Source organism: Pogona vitticeps, chromosome 2, assembly GCF_051106095.1.
Source record: "Pogona vitticeps strain Pit_001003342236 chromosome 2, PviZW2.1, whole genome shotgun sequence".
NCBI classification, from domain to species: domain Eukaryota; kingdom Metazoa; phylum Chordata; class Lepidosauria; order Squamata; family Agamidae; genus Pogona; species Pogona vitticeps.
In genome coordinates, this window is record NC_135784.1 from 73,991,805 (window position 1) to 74,008,915 (window position 17,111).

General features: G+C 41.8%; 1 protein-coding gene across 1 annotated transcript in view; it reads right to left on the reverse strand.

The window, feature by feature from the left end:
- Window positions 1-17,111, reverse strand: part of SLC6A11 (solute carrier family 6 member 11) — a 142,145-nt gene that overhangs the window by 42,545 nt on the left and 82,489 nt on the right. The gene's annotated exons all lie outside the window — the stretch shown is intronic.

Here is a 17,111-nt window from a genome sequence, read left to right on the forward strand (position 1 = left end):
TTGATTATCAGTGTCTGTAATCCTGTTGCTTTTGCTACTCATGCAGAAAGTAAATGTTACAACATTTAGCTGCTTCTTTCTGGCAACTAACGAGTCACTCACTGCTGGGCTTCTCAGGGCTGAATGCATCCCATTGGCTTGGTGGTATGCTCAAGAATCTCAGTGGGGACTCTTAAGCTGCCCAGTAGAAGTGGCTGAAAGCTTGCCCTTTGCCTTCTGAATGTGAAACAAAACCATAGAACTTCAGCCAGTTAATACAATGTAAAAGCTATAGCAAAAATAAAATTACATGTAGTTTGTATTCTCGAAGGCTTTCACGGACGGGATCCAATGGTTGTTGTAGGTTTTTCAGGCTGTTCGGCCATGTTCTGGAACACGGCCAAACAGCCTGAAAAACCTACAGTAACCATAACATTATTTTATATATATAAAATATTTTTGCACCACCTTTCTGCTTGAAAAGGACCCAAGGTAGCTTACAACACTGAAAAGACAATGTTTAAAGTTGAAAACAATGAGTATTAAGAGACAGCTTACAACATTAAAAGGCAATATTAAAGCCAAGAACAAAAGTATACAAATAAAGGGGGGGGGGAAACAAATGCCACTTTAAAAAACAAAATGCACAAAAGTAGAAAACACAAGTAGTTTTAAAAATCCAGTCAACGCAGTAATGCATAACAATCCATCTGAAAATCTTACACAGGTAGTGAGTTACTGAGGGAAGGCTTGCCTGAAGAGAAAGGTCTCTGCTTGCAGAAGGATAGCAAAGATGGGACCAGTCTGGCCTCCTGTAGGAGGGAGATCCAGAGAAGGCCTTCTCCTATGTCCCCATCAGATGCACCAGTAAAGGTGGTGGGCCTGTGAGAAAGGCCTCTCCTAATGATCTTAAGACCTGAGCCAGCTCATAATGGGAAATACAGTCTTTGAGATAGGCCATTTAAGGCTTTATAAGTTAAAACCAACACTTTGAATTGTGCCCAGAAAATGATCAGCAGCCAATGGAGCTGCTGTAATGGGGAGGGTGGGTTATGTGATCCCTGTAACCAGCCCCAGTCAGCAATCTGGTTGTTGTAATTTGGACCTGCTGAAGTTTCCTAACACTTTCCATCGGCAGCCCCGCACAGAGTACATTACAGTAATCCAGCCATGAAGTATAGGATATATGTCACAGTGGCCGGATCAAATCGCTGAAGAAACAGACACTGCTGGAGCAGTAGTTTTAATTGTATAAATACACTCCTGGCCACCACTGAGATCTGGGCATCCAGGCTCAGGGATGAATCTAGGAGCCCACATGTTTTTCATGAGAAGGATAACCCCATCTAGCACAGGCTTCATCCCTGTTCCTTGATCTGCCTTTCGACTGACCAGAAGCACCTCTGTCTTGTCTGGATTAAGTTTCAATTTATTCACCCTCATTCAGTCCATTACTTACATCAAACTCTGATCTAGAGCCAAAACAGTGTCCATACTTCATTGCAGTTACTTCTGAAATGATGAAGAGTTTCACACTACAGCATAGGTAGGAGCTACTCCTGGCCAGTGCAATCCTCTTCTTTGCGGCAAAACAGCTGAATGCTAGTGGATTGACAAGCTCCACTGGCACACCAATGTGGAGTTGCCCACACTAGCTTTTGTGCAATGCTACCAATAAAGTCATTCAAGCTCAAAGCGCACAATGAAATATCTATGTTTCAATGCACGAGCACAAGCACCAAGAATGTCAAAACTATTCATGCTACAGTCCGCTGCATGAACGTTTGATACCACTGGATCCAGCCATAAGTGTACCACATATACTGGATTCAGCAAACTATCACAGAAATCAAGAGTATGACACACAGACTTCATATGTAAACTGTTCTAAAATGCTTTGATTTCTCAAGTTGTTGAAAGGTGAAGTGCTTCTGTTTAGAAGCACCATTAGAATCACATTTAATTTTCATCAGAAGTGTAAATGACTTCACTGCTGTCAGGACAAATAAAATACAGCTGATTACATCTCTGAAATTACATACTTGGCTGTGAGAAAGGTGTATGAGCTAGCCACTTGGAAACAGTACCAAGGTTAGGAACTATTAGAAAGTTGAATATAGCATTTGTCAACTAAAATCAAATACAACAAAACTAATCTGTTTTAATGCATATTGAAAAAAGGGTTGTCCAAGATACAATCACAACAGTTCTACTTAATGGTCTCAGAAACTGTGAATTGTATTTTCTGATCAGCGATCTCTCATATAGCCCCTAGAACACTGCACTTGAAATTGAAGTGATTATTAGACATTGGGATGAACAAAAAAAATGAACTATGATATTCATCAGAAACCACTGATTTGTATAATATTCATCACTTAGTATTCATCAATTCAGGATTCCCTGACCAAAAAAAAAAACCCCAACAAACTGATTTGTGGTTTGTTGGAAATTTCTGGCGAAATTTGTGGATCATGGGTCCCCATCTCTAGTTATTATCTGTAAGTGTGAATGGTCTCAAACATTCTCACTAAGAATCAGAAAAACTTAGTTTATCAATACAGGGAAAATATTGTGGTGTTAATAAATGAACTAAATGATAATAAAGTAAACATATTATGGTGACAAAAACTATTTTTCATTATTCAAAATGTGTTTATATGTCTGTAAGTGTTTCCATGAAGCTTCCCATAGTGTTATATAGTAGTAGAGAAGCCACATGTGTTCTGTATCTCAAAACTGTAAAGGAAGAAAGCAAAGGTTAGCTTTTGCCACTCTCAATCACAAGGGAGATTGTTGGACACATTTTGAGTGGAGTGTATCTTTCTAAGTGTGCACAACATTTTGAAAAGTAAAGTAATATCACAAACCTTAATGTGGAGAGTTGATGTGAGCATGCCAAAAAAGATGAAAGCAATATCATTAGGAGACTAGACTCTGTTATGAATCTAGATGTATAGAGGGTCACTCAACGTATAACAGCATGAGATATCAAAGATTCATCCATTATCTTAAGGAATTAATGGAAATACCAGCAGAAGATAAAGGTTGAAGAAGATACATTCCCTCTTGAAGAGCAACTACTGAGCAGCAACAATAATGGAAACTGACACTTTCACAAACAATGGCAGTGACACACAATCTGTGTGGAAGACAATGACAAAGTACCGGTATGTTTAATATTTTGTTCCTTGAAAATACAATTATGCAACAATTCAAAATGGCACAAGAGAGAGTTGTGGAAGAAGTAGACAACAGAGAAGCTGTATTCTTTCTGTCAAAACAAAACTAGGAACACATTGTGAAACAGGTCATGACTGTTAATATCAGAAAATAGAATGCCAGTAGGCATCCTTCAGTCTCGAAAGACTATGGTATCGTGCTCTGTATGGAGGACTTGGAACAGCGTCTAGTGTGGCTGAGGAGGCCAATTCGAGAGTGACAATCCCTTCCACACTGGAGACAAATCCAATCTGTCCCCTGTCCAGCTCCCTGGTTTTGCTTCCTTTGTGACTTCCTCTTTGCCTCAGCCTGCTGGACAAGGGTCTCTTCAAATTGGGAGAGGCCGTGATGCACTGCCTGCCTCCAGGCTGAACGATCAGATGTCAGAGTTTCCCATCTGTTGAGGTCTATTCCTAAGGCCTTCAGATCCCGCTTGCAGATATCCTTGTATCGCAGCTGTGGTCTCCCTCTGGGGCGATTTCCCTGCACTAATTCTCCATATAGGAGATCCTTTGGAATCCGACCATCAGCCATTCTCACAACGTGCCCAAGCCAGCGTAGACGTCGCTGTTTCAGTAATGTATGCATGCTGAAAATTCCAGCTCGTTCTAGGACTACTCTATTTGGAACTCTGTCCTGCCAGGTGATACCAAAAATCCGTCGTAGGCAACGCATATGGAAGGTGTTCAGCTTCCTCTCCTGCCGGGCACAAAGGGTCCAGGACTCGCTGCAGTACAGGAGTGTGCTCAGGACACAGGCTCTATAGACCTGGATCTTGGTATGTGTTGTCAGTTTCTTATTGAGCCATACTCTCTTTGTGAGTCTAGAGAACATGGTGGCTGCTTTCCCAATGCGTTTATCCAGCTCGACATCTAGAGAGAGGGTGTCAGAGATGGTTGAGCCAAGGTACACAAAGTCATGAACAACCTCCAATTCTTGTGTGGAGATGGTAATAGAGGGAGGTGAGTCCACACCCTGGCCCATGACTTGTGTTTTCTTCAGGCTGATTGTTAGTCCAAAGTCTTGGCAGGCCTTGCTGAAACGGTTCATGAGTTGTTGGAGGTCTTCAGCAGAGTGGGCAACAATGGCTGCATCGTCTGCAAAGAGGAAGTCCCTCATGCATTTCAGCTGGACTTTGGTCTTTGCTCTCAATCTAGAGAGATTAAAGAGCTTTCCATCTGATCTAGTCCGGAGATAGACACCTTCTGTTGCAGTTCCAAAGGCATGCTTCAGCATGACAGCAAAAAAGATCCCAAAAAGTGTTGGTGCGAGGACACAGCCCTGTTTCACTCCGCTTCGGATGTCAAAGGGATCTGATGTTGAGCCGTCAAAAACTACAGTGCCTTTCATTCCATCGTGGAAGGACCTGATGATGTTAAGGAGACGAGGTGGACATCCAATCTTGGGAAGTATTTTGAAAAGGCCATCCCTGCTAACCAAGTCAAATGCTTTTGTAAGGTCTATGAAGGCCACTAAGAGTGGCTGTTGTTGTTCCCTGCATTTCTCCTGCAACTGTCGGAGGGAGAATACCATGTCAGTGGTGGATCTATTTGCTCGAAATCCACACTGGGATTCCGGATAGACTCTGTCTGCAAGCACCTGGAGCCTCTTCAGCACAACACGGGCAAGCAGCTTCCCTACAACGCTAAGAAGAGAGATACCACGGTAGTTATTGCAGTCACCCCTGTCACCTTTGTTCTTGTACAACGTGACAATGTTTGCATCCTTCATGTCCTGTGGTACTCCACCTTCCCTCCAGCAGAGACAAAAGATTTCATACAGTTCGGTGATGATGATCTCCTTACCGCATTTCAGCACTTCAACAGGGATGTTGTCCCTTCCAGGTGCCTTGCCAGAGGTGAGGGAATCCAAGGCCGCATTTATTTCTGCTAGGGTTGGTTCGCTGTCCAGCTCTTCCAAGACAGGCAGGCACTCAATGTTATTTAATGCTTCTTCGGTTACTACATTCTTTCTGGAATATAGCTCGGAGTAGTGCTGCACCCAGCGTTCCATCTGCTGTGCTCGGTCCTGGATGATCACACCTGTAGTAGACTTCAAGGGAGCAGATTTCTTCTGTAATGGACCTAAGGCCTGCTTGATACCATCATACATTCCTTTGATGTTACCTGTGTCCGCTGCTATCTGTATCTGAGAGGAAAGCTGAAGCCAGTAGTCATTGGAGCATCTCCTGGCAGCCTGTTGGACTTGGCTACGAGCGGCTCGAAGAGCTTGCAGGTTGTACTCGCTAGGACAGGCTTTGTATGCTGCTAGAGCTCTTCTCTTATCCTCAATGGCTGGCATTAACTCCTCCGAATGGGCTTCGAACCAGTCAGCCATCTTTCTGGTCTTCTTGCCGAAGGTGGACAAGGCGGTGTTGTAGACAGTGTTCTTGAAGTGTTCCCATCGTTCAGGTGCATTTAAATGCCAAGATGCCATTTAAATAACATATCAGTCTATATAAAGAACAGATTTCAATTAATAAACACAAACTGACCACAGTGGACTGGAACCAGAGCTACCAGAGTTAGGAAACAATGCAAAAAGTCTATCCAATAATCATGATCATCATCATAAAATCTAGATGGACAGCTGATGGAACTCCCACCCTTATATACCTAAGCATGAAGGATATTTTAAAATGTTGCAGCTTTTTTTAAAAAATCCTGTTGATTTGCACAGCAAATAGTGCTGGAACAGGTCACAATGGGGATTTGGCAAGTCAATTTCTCCATAAACTTAATTGATTCAAATGGGCGTACACTAACTTCGGTTTCCTTTAACATATCATCTACATGTATCAGTCTACTTGAAGACTGAGCTTGGTTTCAGGATATACAGTATATTCAGTGGGACCCCCCCCCCACACACACACACCTAAGGCTGTCATACATTCCTGGTATGGGCCCTAAGCTTGTGGCTAAGAGGCTGAAAAACAAACACCTGGATGTTTTTACATTTGTAGGGTGAGGAGATTATCTCTTTTTTTCAGAAAATTAAAAACCAAAATCAATAAAACAAAAACACAAAAATACAAAAGAAAATAACATTAACAACTATAAAATAATAATAACACTGGGAGAAGCACTGAATGTTAGTAATAAGGATAATTGTGTATAAGAGATATTATTTGTACTAACGGGGGAGGAGATTTGAGAAACCAGCTTCAGTAGAATAGTTTTTGATAAAGACTAGGAGGTATAGAAAATACTTGACAGAGAAGCCAAAAAACTTCATTTCCAAGTCTGAGCTGCAATATTAGACATGGACTATGTCAACAGGGTGGCTGTAAACTGCTCACTCAATCCAGCCCTCAAATCTGCAAGAGGGGTAAGCACGTTGTAAACCTTGTACTGTCACTGTATACCGTTGTCCCAGCTCAACCTACAACCTGGAATAAGAACAAGAACAATGGACAACTTTCTTGGATTATTGTAAGTTAACTCTTTCATGGTTGTTGTGGGTTTTTTGGGCTTTGGCCGTGTTCTGAAGGTTGTTCTTCCTGATGTTTCGCCAGTCTCTGTGGCCGGCATCTTCAGAGGACAGAGAGCAAAAGCTGCTGTCCTCTGAAGATGCCAGCCACAGAGACTGGCGAAACATCAGGAAGAACAACCTTCAGAACCCGGCCAAAGAGCCCAAAAAACCCACAACAACCATTAGATCCTGGCTGTGAAAGCCTTCGCGAATATATTAACTCTTTCACTTTCAGTCCAATAACCAAAGAACAACAGGGCTCTGGATAACACCGTTGAATAACACTGCGTGATCTGGCTTGCAGTATTCAATGTGAGCTGCTATAGGGTTGCTGTAAATTTCCTTCCTGCCCCAACAGCCTCTTCCAAACCTGTGATGTGGGGACACTGAGCTATATTTGCTTTCAAATGTGCACCACCAAGACTATTTTTAAGGGTTTCACACCAAATATAAATTGAATAAGAAATAATAGTAGTGCAATTACAGACAATGGCTCTCACAGAACCTCCTTTATGTGTGCGGCAGCACACAAAGCTACTATTTTTGGAAAGCTAATGAAGCACATGTTTGCCAAAACCGTGGGATAAAAGAAGGCCAATCTTCCCCACATAATTTGATTGCTGCATTAAAAAGAGATTATAAGAAATACAGCGGGTTGTAAGATAAATTATAGAATCACATAAGAACTGGGAAAATGTACCAAGAAGGCATAATTAACAATGAAGTTTTAGCACAATGAACAAAAAAGCCAGGAGATAAAATCATAGTCACTCAGTCATGTGTAAATATAATTTTCACTTGAAACTGCATCTATACCACACAAAAATAGAAACCTGAACAATTCTTGGCTGAACTGAAGTAAAAAAAAGAAGTTAGAGACTGTTCTTGACTTTTAAAAAATGCAATTCTAAACTAATGTGACTTAGTGTCACAGAGGTTTCTCTCACTTCCAGGTTTATGCAAACTAGCTTGCTTTGTTTGGTGACTGGTCTCCTTTGAACAATGTTTTCACAAAGATGGAGAAAATGCCTAAATTACCTCTCTACATTAATATGCTTTTCAGTTCTAATTATGGGCTTCTCCGTTTCTGACCTTAAAGCGATACAGAAATATATGTAAACATGCATTGGCTAATGATATTAGCATTGGCTGTGGTAGCAGACCAAGAAAAGCTGGCTAGATAGTTCAGTGAGTTAGAGAACTGGGTAAAGAGTCAGAACTTGGGAGTTCAATTCCCCACTATGCATCCCAGGACAGGCAGTCTGTGTAGCCATGTTGCGGCAAACTGCATAGTCCTAGGGCAGCCCTAGAAGAAATGAATGGTAACCACTTCTGAGTACAGTATTCTGTACCTGGAATACCCTGAAGTGGGTTGTCATTAGTCAGAACTGACTTGATGGCACACAATAACAAGTCTAAGGACAAGACTATTCTTAAAGTTAAATTAGTGCTTTTAAAAGTATTTTGTGGTTTGGAAAGGAACTCCAGTTTGTGTCTGTGGTGAAATCGGAAGAGCACTGCACTTTCCTTTCATGCTTGAGTACCAAGAAAGGTGCCTTGCCAAAGCTGCCCATCTGCCCAGGAGAGAAACTGCCATCTGAATCACTAACGGCAGTCTTGGCCACTCTGACAGTGCCATTTTGACAGAAGTATCCAATATGCAATGCTTGACCTTGTGTTGAATGTGTAATTTTCCTCTAATTCCATTACCCTTGTCTCTAATTAATGTTCATTGTCCTCAGAGTGTTTCACAGTTGTGCTAAATGAAGCCCATCCCCATTGTGAATATTTTGAAATTCACTGCATTGGTATTTGGCAAATATATCTGATAAAAACAATTGTGATGTTTTGTGCAAAATTACGGTATACAGTGGTGCTTCGCTTAGCAATGTTAATCCGTGCAGCAAAAATCACTGCTAAACAATTTCATTGCTAAGCTATATTAAAAAGCCATTAATGCGTTCCTATGGGCTTAAAAATTAACCTATGTGTTCCTATGGGCTTAAGTGAAAATCCTCCATAGGGGCAGCCATTTTCGGTGCCTCTAAAGCGAGGCAACACAGTGGCTGGCCATTTTGTTTACCCGGCAGCCATTTTGGAACCGCTGATCAGCTGGCCGAAAATGGGGGCTTTGTGATGATCTCTTCCCTGCGATCATCACAAAGCGAATTTTCCCCATAGGGACCATCGCTAAGCGATCACAAAAACATCGTTGCAAAGCGATTTGTTCATTAAATGGAGCGATCGCTATGCGAGGCACCACTGTATATTATAGAAACATGTTTTTCATATTGAGTACACTAAAACATGGAAATGTTAGTCTTCCCTCTAACTCCAACCAAAGCTGGAAAAAGTTATTTTTTGAAGTATACCAGAATTCCAGAATGCAGGTGAGTAGTACAAATACCTGGGATCAGTAGTACAAAAATCATTCCTCATTTCAGCCTAAAAGACGCTTCTCACAGTACTCAGTGAACTCTCAACTATAGTTGTACCTAAAAAACATTCTGAAAAAAGCTACACAAAAATGCAAGTACATTTTTAAAGAATCCACATAAGTTTAAGATCTACCATTACATAAAACAAACTCTTTGTGATATCAAAACATTATTTTACTATCTTCAACTCTAAAATACTGTGGCACAAATAAATATGGTTTATGTACAGATTTCCACTGAAAAATTTCTCCTAAATGCAATAGCAAAAAGCGCAAAGAAAAAAAACTTCATTTTGTTGATTTCAAATTATATCCAGCAAACTTAAAGAGACAAATAGAATACAGACCTAAGCAGGTGTGCTTTCTCAGTAGAGTCAATGGAGTAGAAATAGCTTTTCAGAATCATAAACAGAAGTACATATATTTTCATTTCCATTCTCCACACCCTGCCATATGCTCTTCAGAGTTACACTCCATTTCTTTGGGAGGGGGGTGGGCATTTGCTGTCCTTGGTCTCAAATGCTGCCATCTGAAAATTTGCAGAGTACAAGGGCACTGTATAGACAGAACAGAGAACTCCCTTTCCATATTTTGAAGGGTGTCCTCAACGCAGATATAAGGCACCTATACTATGATCTAAGTGCAATTTATACATGGCTTCCTGGTATCGTACTGTGCTATTCCTGTACAGGGAAAATGCCTGAAAGATCACTGCTTGCTTTGTCTGAAGCAAGCCTTATCATACTGCTGTCAAAGCCTTCTTCTCTGTAGCAGATAAAGAGTAGAACTGATTTCACTGAAAGTGTGAAAAAGACACAGGGAAAAGTGTAAGCTTGAGCATAGATGAAATGGTTAGGAAATCCCATGGCAATGTGTTTATTTATTTTCTGATACAAATAACATTGTCAAACTGCAGGTTCTGAGAAACTCATAAAATTAGAACACTAGATATATTTATAGCTATTTACACTGGGTTGGATAGACATTTAATTTTTGCTATAGGCTAGTGTTCTTCTTTTACAGCTTGCAGCATTTAACATGGTAATAATTTAATAGCAATTAATCATCCAGTGGTGCTATTTTATGGTCACTGGGAAGATGTCTCTCAGATTCTATGGCAGAGATGGGCAGTGCGTGGTCTGTGGTCTCCATACTGGCCATAGTGACACAAACATGGTCATGAGATCCAAATCGCTACACACAGAGACCAAAAACATTGGGCTTAAGAAGTCCTGCTATGCCATTTAGGAGGAAAGAAGGCACTTTTTGCCATGTTTCAAAGAGTCGATAGCATCCCTTTGGGCATCCACATCCCCCTAAAACTTTAAAACAAACAAAAAATGCTACTAGAGGGTACAAATGGGCTTCTCCAGTAAAGAAAAAAAAGTTGCACACTGATGAAACTGAAACTGGAGTGGTCAATGTTAGAAGAGCTGTTGTTTCAAACAGAAATAGGTTTTAAATCTCCACCGCAGTGATCCAAGCCTTTTCATTGGTATCTGTACAAACAGTATATTTACCTCACCAATAATGTTGTAAGAAAACAGGAAAAATAAATAAAACATGAAGTCTGTATTGTATATGTAAGCTAAATACACACCAAAATGTGCCCCACTTGGAAACAGGACTAATTTTGTTTCTGAGATTTTAATTCCAAGGGTTTTTGCGGTCTGCGTGTGAGAGAGGGAGGGATTTCAACAACATAGTATCTGTAAGCAGAGGATTTCATTAGGGTAGAAAACAGAACTTAAATAGTTAGGCATAAAATGGCTGAATTAGGCCCTTTCTTTTCCACTCTTTTACTGGGAGTGATTCTCAAAAGATTAAAAGTAGGTTAGGGGAATAATAAAACAGCTATGTTTCTAGTGTCTACCTGACAACAGCTTTTGTAGTAGTGAATAATTACATGAAAATCACTTCCTTTCCACCTCTCTTTGGGATTTCTGTGGGTTGCTAAGGAGTCCCTCTTCTACCTTCTGCTAATGTTACTTACAGACGCCAATGAATACAGCATATTCATTATGAGAAAGGGGAACTCAGGGAGAGAAGGACCTAAATACTCAAAGGTTTTTGTTGTTGTTGTTTATTCATTGCTGCTTCCAGAAGCAAGCACTATAACTAAGAATACTTTACACATATTTAAATGCTAATTTGTCCAGGCATGATTAGTCAGAGAATCTAGCTCTCCTTCTTGGAAGAAAAGTCACACTTGTGTCATGTTTTTGTGGTGCCAACCAATGTAGAAAGTCAGTAGCCAGAGTGATGGTGTCTAGTAGGAAGGGGTGAAACAGGAGGTCTTTCCTTTGTCTTAAAAGATGGTCATTTATCATGACAATATATGAAGATTTTGTCTGAATCTAACAAGGTCAATTTGACACAAATCTCAAATTCTTTCCAACTATATTTTCTCATACAGGTCATCTATGCTGCTCATGTAGCAGATTCTCCTTAAAACCATCGACAACAGAAACAGCAACAATACACCTTAGTCTAAAGTAAACTACTGTATAGTGAACTTTTCCGATGGCAAAGTGAAGGCATTGTTAAAGAAATATAATAACATTGGCTTCATAAATGACACCCCCCCCACACACAGAGATGTTCTTGTACAACAACTCCTAGAAGTCTTGGCCAGCATGGTCAGGGCTTCTGGGACTTTGGGGCAAAGTACATCTGTGGAACAAAGTCTGTGAACTAATGATCTGAATGTCATGATTAAAAATCATACTTTTCCTTGTTGTGAAAAAGCATGGGTGACAAGAGATCGGGGGGCTGCAGCTGGCACGGTCTAGTCTTCCTTTAACTACAGCACCTTTCCTGCCACCATTCTGACTCCAAACTTGATGCTGTGCAAAATGGAAACATAACTCTAATAGGGTTAATGGCTCAAACCCATCCATTTACTGTATCTAACTTCCAGAATTTATTTCACATCTGAAGACATTTATAAAGGCTATGCTTCCTCAACCCTTAGAGCAGTGGTGTCGAACTGTGGCCCTCCAGATGTTCTTGGCCTTCAACTCCCAGAAATCCTGGCCAGCAGAGGTGGTGGTGAAGGCTTCTGGGAGTTGAAGTCCAAGAACATCTGGAGGGCCACAGTTCGACACCACTGCCTTAGAGGCTCGGTAGGTAAGGATCCTTTTCCTTATCTGAGTACAATCTGGCTTCAAGTGGCATCAGGATACAATTTGGGGAGGCAGATACTGCCAGGACCCAGAGTCAATCCCTCACCTCCTTCAACCCTCACTCTGGTCCCTTTTTCTTATAGAGGGTATGCCCATCAATTAACCTGGGTACTGCTGTCTTAAGCATTAAATGAGACAGTCAGTTGAGGGAAGGGTGTGAGAATGTACCCTGCTGAGATACTGCAGCCCTTCATATTGTTCCAGATATGACTAGGTCCTCAGGCTGGGGAAACATTCTCTGTTGTTCTTGTCTGAATGGGTAGGATCTATCTTGTTGCATCTAAAGTAGGGAGTACTGATTCCTGGAAAGTTCTTCTCCTTTACCTCTAACATGATTGTTGCTGAGCAGGCATATAAATGGGAGTAGGGACATCATGAATTAGCCCATAGTAGAATTCAAGGCAAGGAGCTCTTTTTTGCTTGGACCACAGAAATGGCCTAAGGCAGTGATGGCGAACCCATGGCATGCGTGCCACCGCTGGGTTGCAGAGCCTTCTCTGTGAGCACATGAGCCATAAGTCGCTGGATTGCTACACCCAGCAGCCAAATCTGAGGAGGAGGCTGCAGCCTTATTACTAGCATCCCAACAGGTGGTGGGCCAGGATCCGGAGCAGCTGGTGCTGGCAGTGGCGGGCCGCCCAAGCTATAGGTAGTGCTGGGGTTGGGCATGACTGGAGGCGGATACAGAGTGGGACCTGGAGGCACATCCATGCCCGGGATTCCCGCTTCTACCACCACCTGTTTGGGTGTGTGTTTGTGTTTGTGTTTGTGTGTGTGTGTGTGTGTGTGTGTGTGTGTGTGTGTGTGTGTGTGTGTTTGCAGTTTGGGCACTCGGGCTCAAAAGGGTTCACCATCACTGGCCTGGAGCATATTCTCTCACACTTTGTTTCCCAGCTGTACCATTCTTTTTGGTTGTCATGGTAAATGATTGTGGATTTCCCTGATTGCCTCTCTTGGTCCCAAAGTGCTTGGTTGTGTGACCTCATTTCTCTTCCCTCTGTGATGTGACAAAATGTGTGATGTGTGAACAATGTCAGAACAAAGACTTTGATACAGTTCAAGGTGAACTGAATTCCTCACTAAAGGAATACCTGGAGACTCAAGACACTCATAGAGTCCTGTATGCCTATGCCATAGGAGCCCACGAAATGAGAGTTCAGTGCCCTTGAGGGCTGTGTATGTGGTGTGGGACAAGGTTGGTAATGGGTCTGTGTGCTCATTACCAACAGGGTATATAGTTTACTTCTATCTTTGTGTGGCATGGAAGTTTGTCCTTGGACATGATAGGTGCTTGGTTTTGCTCTGCTGTGTGTTGTTCAGAGTAGCATGTCTACCCTACTTATTTTGGGTCAAGTATAATTCTGCTGCACCTCCCTCATCCCAGCATAACTGGTGCATAAACTGGTTGGTATGGCTCTTAACTTCATCACTGAAAGAAACTGAAATGAGCTATTGACTCATGATGTCCATGGCTTGTCTTCTGAAGTGAAATACCATAGTTTAAGCCATACTGTATTTCTTTTGAATGGATGTTTTGCTGAGGTTTTTTTTTCTGGGCTTTCTTTTTGTCTCCTCACTACATGGCCTGGGGGTGGGGCCTAGGGGTGGGACTTTCTGCTTTAAAAGAGCATGTCCCAGGACCCTGGATCCTTTTCCCTGGGAAGCTGGGCTGAGGGCAAAGGCCATGTATGTTTGAATGGATGTTTTGCTGATGTTTTTTTCTGGGCTTTCTTGTCCCAGTAAATAGCAAAACCAATTAGATTTGCATAAGCCTGGGAGGCAGGAAAGTTTTAAGGGTCAGATCATACTTTCGCACTATTAAAGTGCAGGCCGGGTAGGTGGGGCTCGTCAGCTATGGAAGGCAGCCCATCAAGGAGAAGGAAAACTCTGATTTCAAACCTCCTCTGCCTTGTGGCTATATCCACTCATGGAAAAGGCTTCAGGAGTTAACCAAGAGGCAAAATCTGGAGCTGGAGTCCCGAAGGCAGCTCGTGTCGTTCTGCCAACTCCTGCGACGTTGCTAGAACCAGTCGTATTGGCTCTTGCCTTTCCATTGGATCATTTCAGCAATGTGGAGAGGGGGGATCTGCTGCTTTGGTAACAGCTTATCCTCCATATTACTTTACCCGGGCTTCATGCTCTGGAGAGGACACTCCTCGATTCAGAGCATGTTACCATAGTCTTTCTAGACTGAAGGATGCCTATCTAAATTTCTTTTGGGTATTAGAAGACAAAGCACAGACGAAAGGGAATGCACAGCAAAGCCTGAACACTTCTAGTGTGTACTGAGAATCAGTTCTTCCTTCCACTTCTTCCAAACAGGTTCACTTCAGATCACGAAAACAATCTGAGCCATTCCTTTGGGAAGAGTGTGAGATTAGTTTAGCTCAACAGTCACTGATCTACTTTGACAGGCAACTGACCTTAGTGAGTGTGTTTCAAGCACCTGATGAAATTTTAACGAAATGCTGAAAGCATAATGGAACTTATCTACTGAACAAAAGCAGATTTCACAACCGTTCACTCTGTTTATTATTTCAAATACGCCATTTAAAGGTGAAAATGGATAAGGATTTGTAACAGAGATACATAGGTATGAACAATAAAGATTTGGCATGTACAGCTACTCTCAGAAATTAACATGAAGGTTCTGTAAAAAGTATTGCTAAGTGGTTCTACAGCATCTTTGTGCCATCCTAGCAACTATCTTCACCTAGGAATTTGTTTACAGGATTCATTTTAATTTTAAAGAATAAAACAAAACTGAACAATATTACTCCCATTTTACTACAATGAACTGAAGAAAGTGACTTGGAGGAAGGAGTCAATTTGTCAGATGACACCAAATTGGTATGGATAGAGAATATTCCAGATGATGAAATTATAAATATTGGAGAAATATTTGGAGAACTGATTCAAAACAAACAAAATAAACTTAAGCAAGGATAAATGTAAAGTTGCACATTCAGGCTGGAAAAATCAGATTCACAGCTATAGGATAGATGATACCTGGCTTGAAAAGGATTTTAGGGGTCCTAGTAAGTCACAGCCTAACCAAAAACCGTATAATTTTCTGATGGAGAAAAAAAAAGATAACGCAAATCTAGGCTACATCAGTGGCATCACAGTGTCATAATCAAGGGAAATAATGGTACTAGTCTAGTCTGCATTGTTCAAGTCTCATCTGCATTTCTGCATGCCACCATTTAAGAAAGATGTTGGCAACCTGGAATTTCTCCAGCTGAAGATGGTAAAAATAGCAAAAATTCTGGCAAACAAGCCCTATAAAGAACAACTGACAGCCTGAAGAGGGGATGACTGAAAAGTGATATTAGCAGCCAGCTTCAAATATTTGAATGTCTGTCACAGGAAAGTTCATCAAGCCTCTTTTCAGCTGCTTCTGAGGGTACAATCCAGACCAATGGATTCAAATTACAAAATAGGATATTCCAATGGAAGTTTACAAATTATTTTCTGATGGCAATAGTTATTTGACAGTGTAACATATTAGTTTAGAATGTATTTGGAATGTGGTTGACTTACCGTCTCCTGATGTTTTTGAACAGTGGCTGAATAGTCAACCTTGATGCTGTAGCTGTGGATATCCTGCACTGGCAAGGGGATGGATTAAATTGCCCCTGGTGCCCCTTTCACTGTGTTTCTACAAAATTTTAAATTGTGTGTTTCTATGAAATCACCTCAAAATGACTAAAACATCAGGCACATGAAGATGTAAGGAAAGAAAATAGAAATGTGATGAATTTAAAATATGATAAGGCACTCTTTGAGGCAGGAACAAGCTAAATAGGAAATATTATCTCATACAATTAGCACAAATGATAAGATAGAGAAGAAACAGAAATCTTACCTTAGCATCTAATAGCATAATCCTACTGCATGTCTACCTTCAAGTAAACCCTAGTGAGTCCAACCAGGCTTGTTTGGGACATAATTTTCAGTTGTTAACAAGGATCCATGATCCAGTCACCTCCCTACTGCAGCAAACTGACTTCGTCTCTGCGCCTCTGTTGGGATCCCTGAGACTGATTGTCTTGGGTGATTTCAACATCCATGTGGAGGTGGAGGTTACCGGTCCAGCTCTTGAGTTCTTAGAAACAATGGCTTCCTTGGACATGTCCCAACATGTTAATGGCCCCACACATGTGGGTGGCCACACTTTGGACCTGGTTTTCTCCACCGAGCAGAGAGAGTGTGGCCCGATGGTGACTGACCTTCAGTTGGTCCCCTCGTCATGGTCGGACCACCACCTGATAAAGTGCAATCTCACGGTGGCCCTCCTCCCCTCCCGTGGGGAGCAGAGACCTATTTTCATGGTCCGCCCTCGCAGGCTACTGGATCCTATTGGATTCCAGGATGCTATGCATGGGATTCCGACTGAAATGGCTGGCACTCCTGTCGAGACCGTGGTGGATGGCTGTGGTATGCCGGCGCTGCCAGGGCTGAAGACACGATCGCTCCTAAATGCCCTCTCTGCCGCAGAGCCCGAACAGCACCTTCATTTAACCAGCAGCTGCAGGCTATGAAAGGGAATAGGAGAAGGCTAGAGAGCGTCTGGAGGTGGAACCCAAAGGAAAATAACTTAAAAGCTGTCAAGGTCGCGTCTAACCTTTATCTTGCTATGGTAGAGACTGCTAGAAAAGCCTGCTTCGCTCTCCAGAGAAGTGAAGCATCCAATCAGCAGGCGGAACTTTTCCATATAGTACGTGACCTGTCCGGAATTGGCCACAATGATTGGCCTCCATCTAGCATTTCTTGTGACTAATTTGCAGCATTTTTAAAATCAAAAGTTGAGGCCA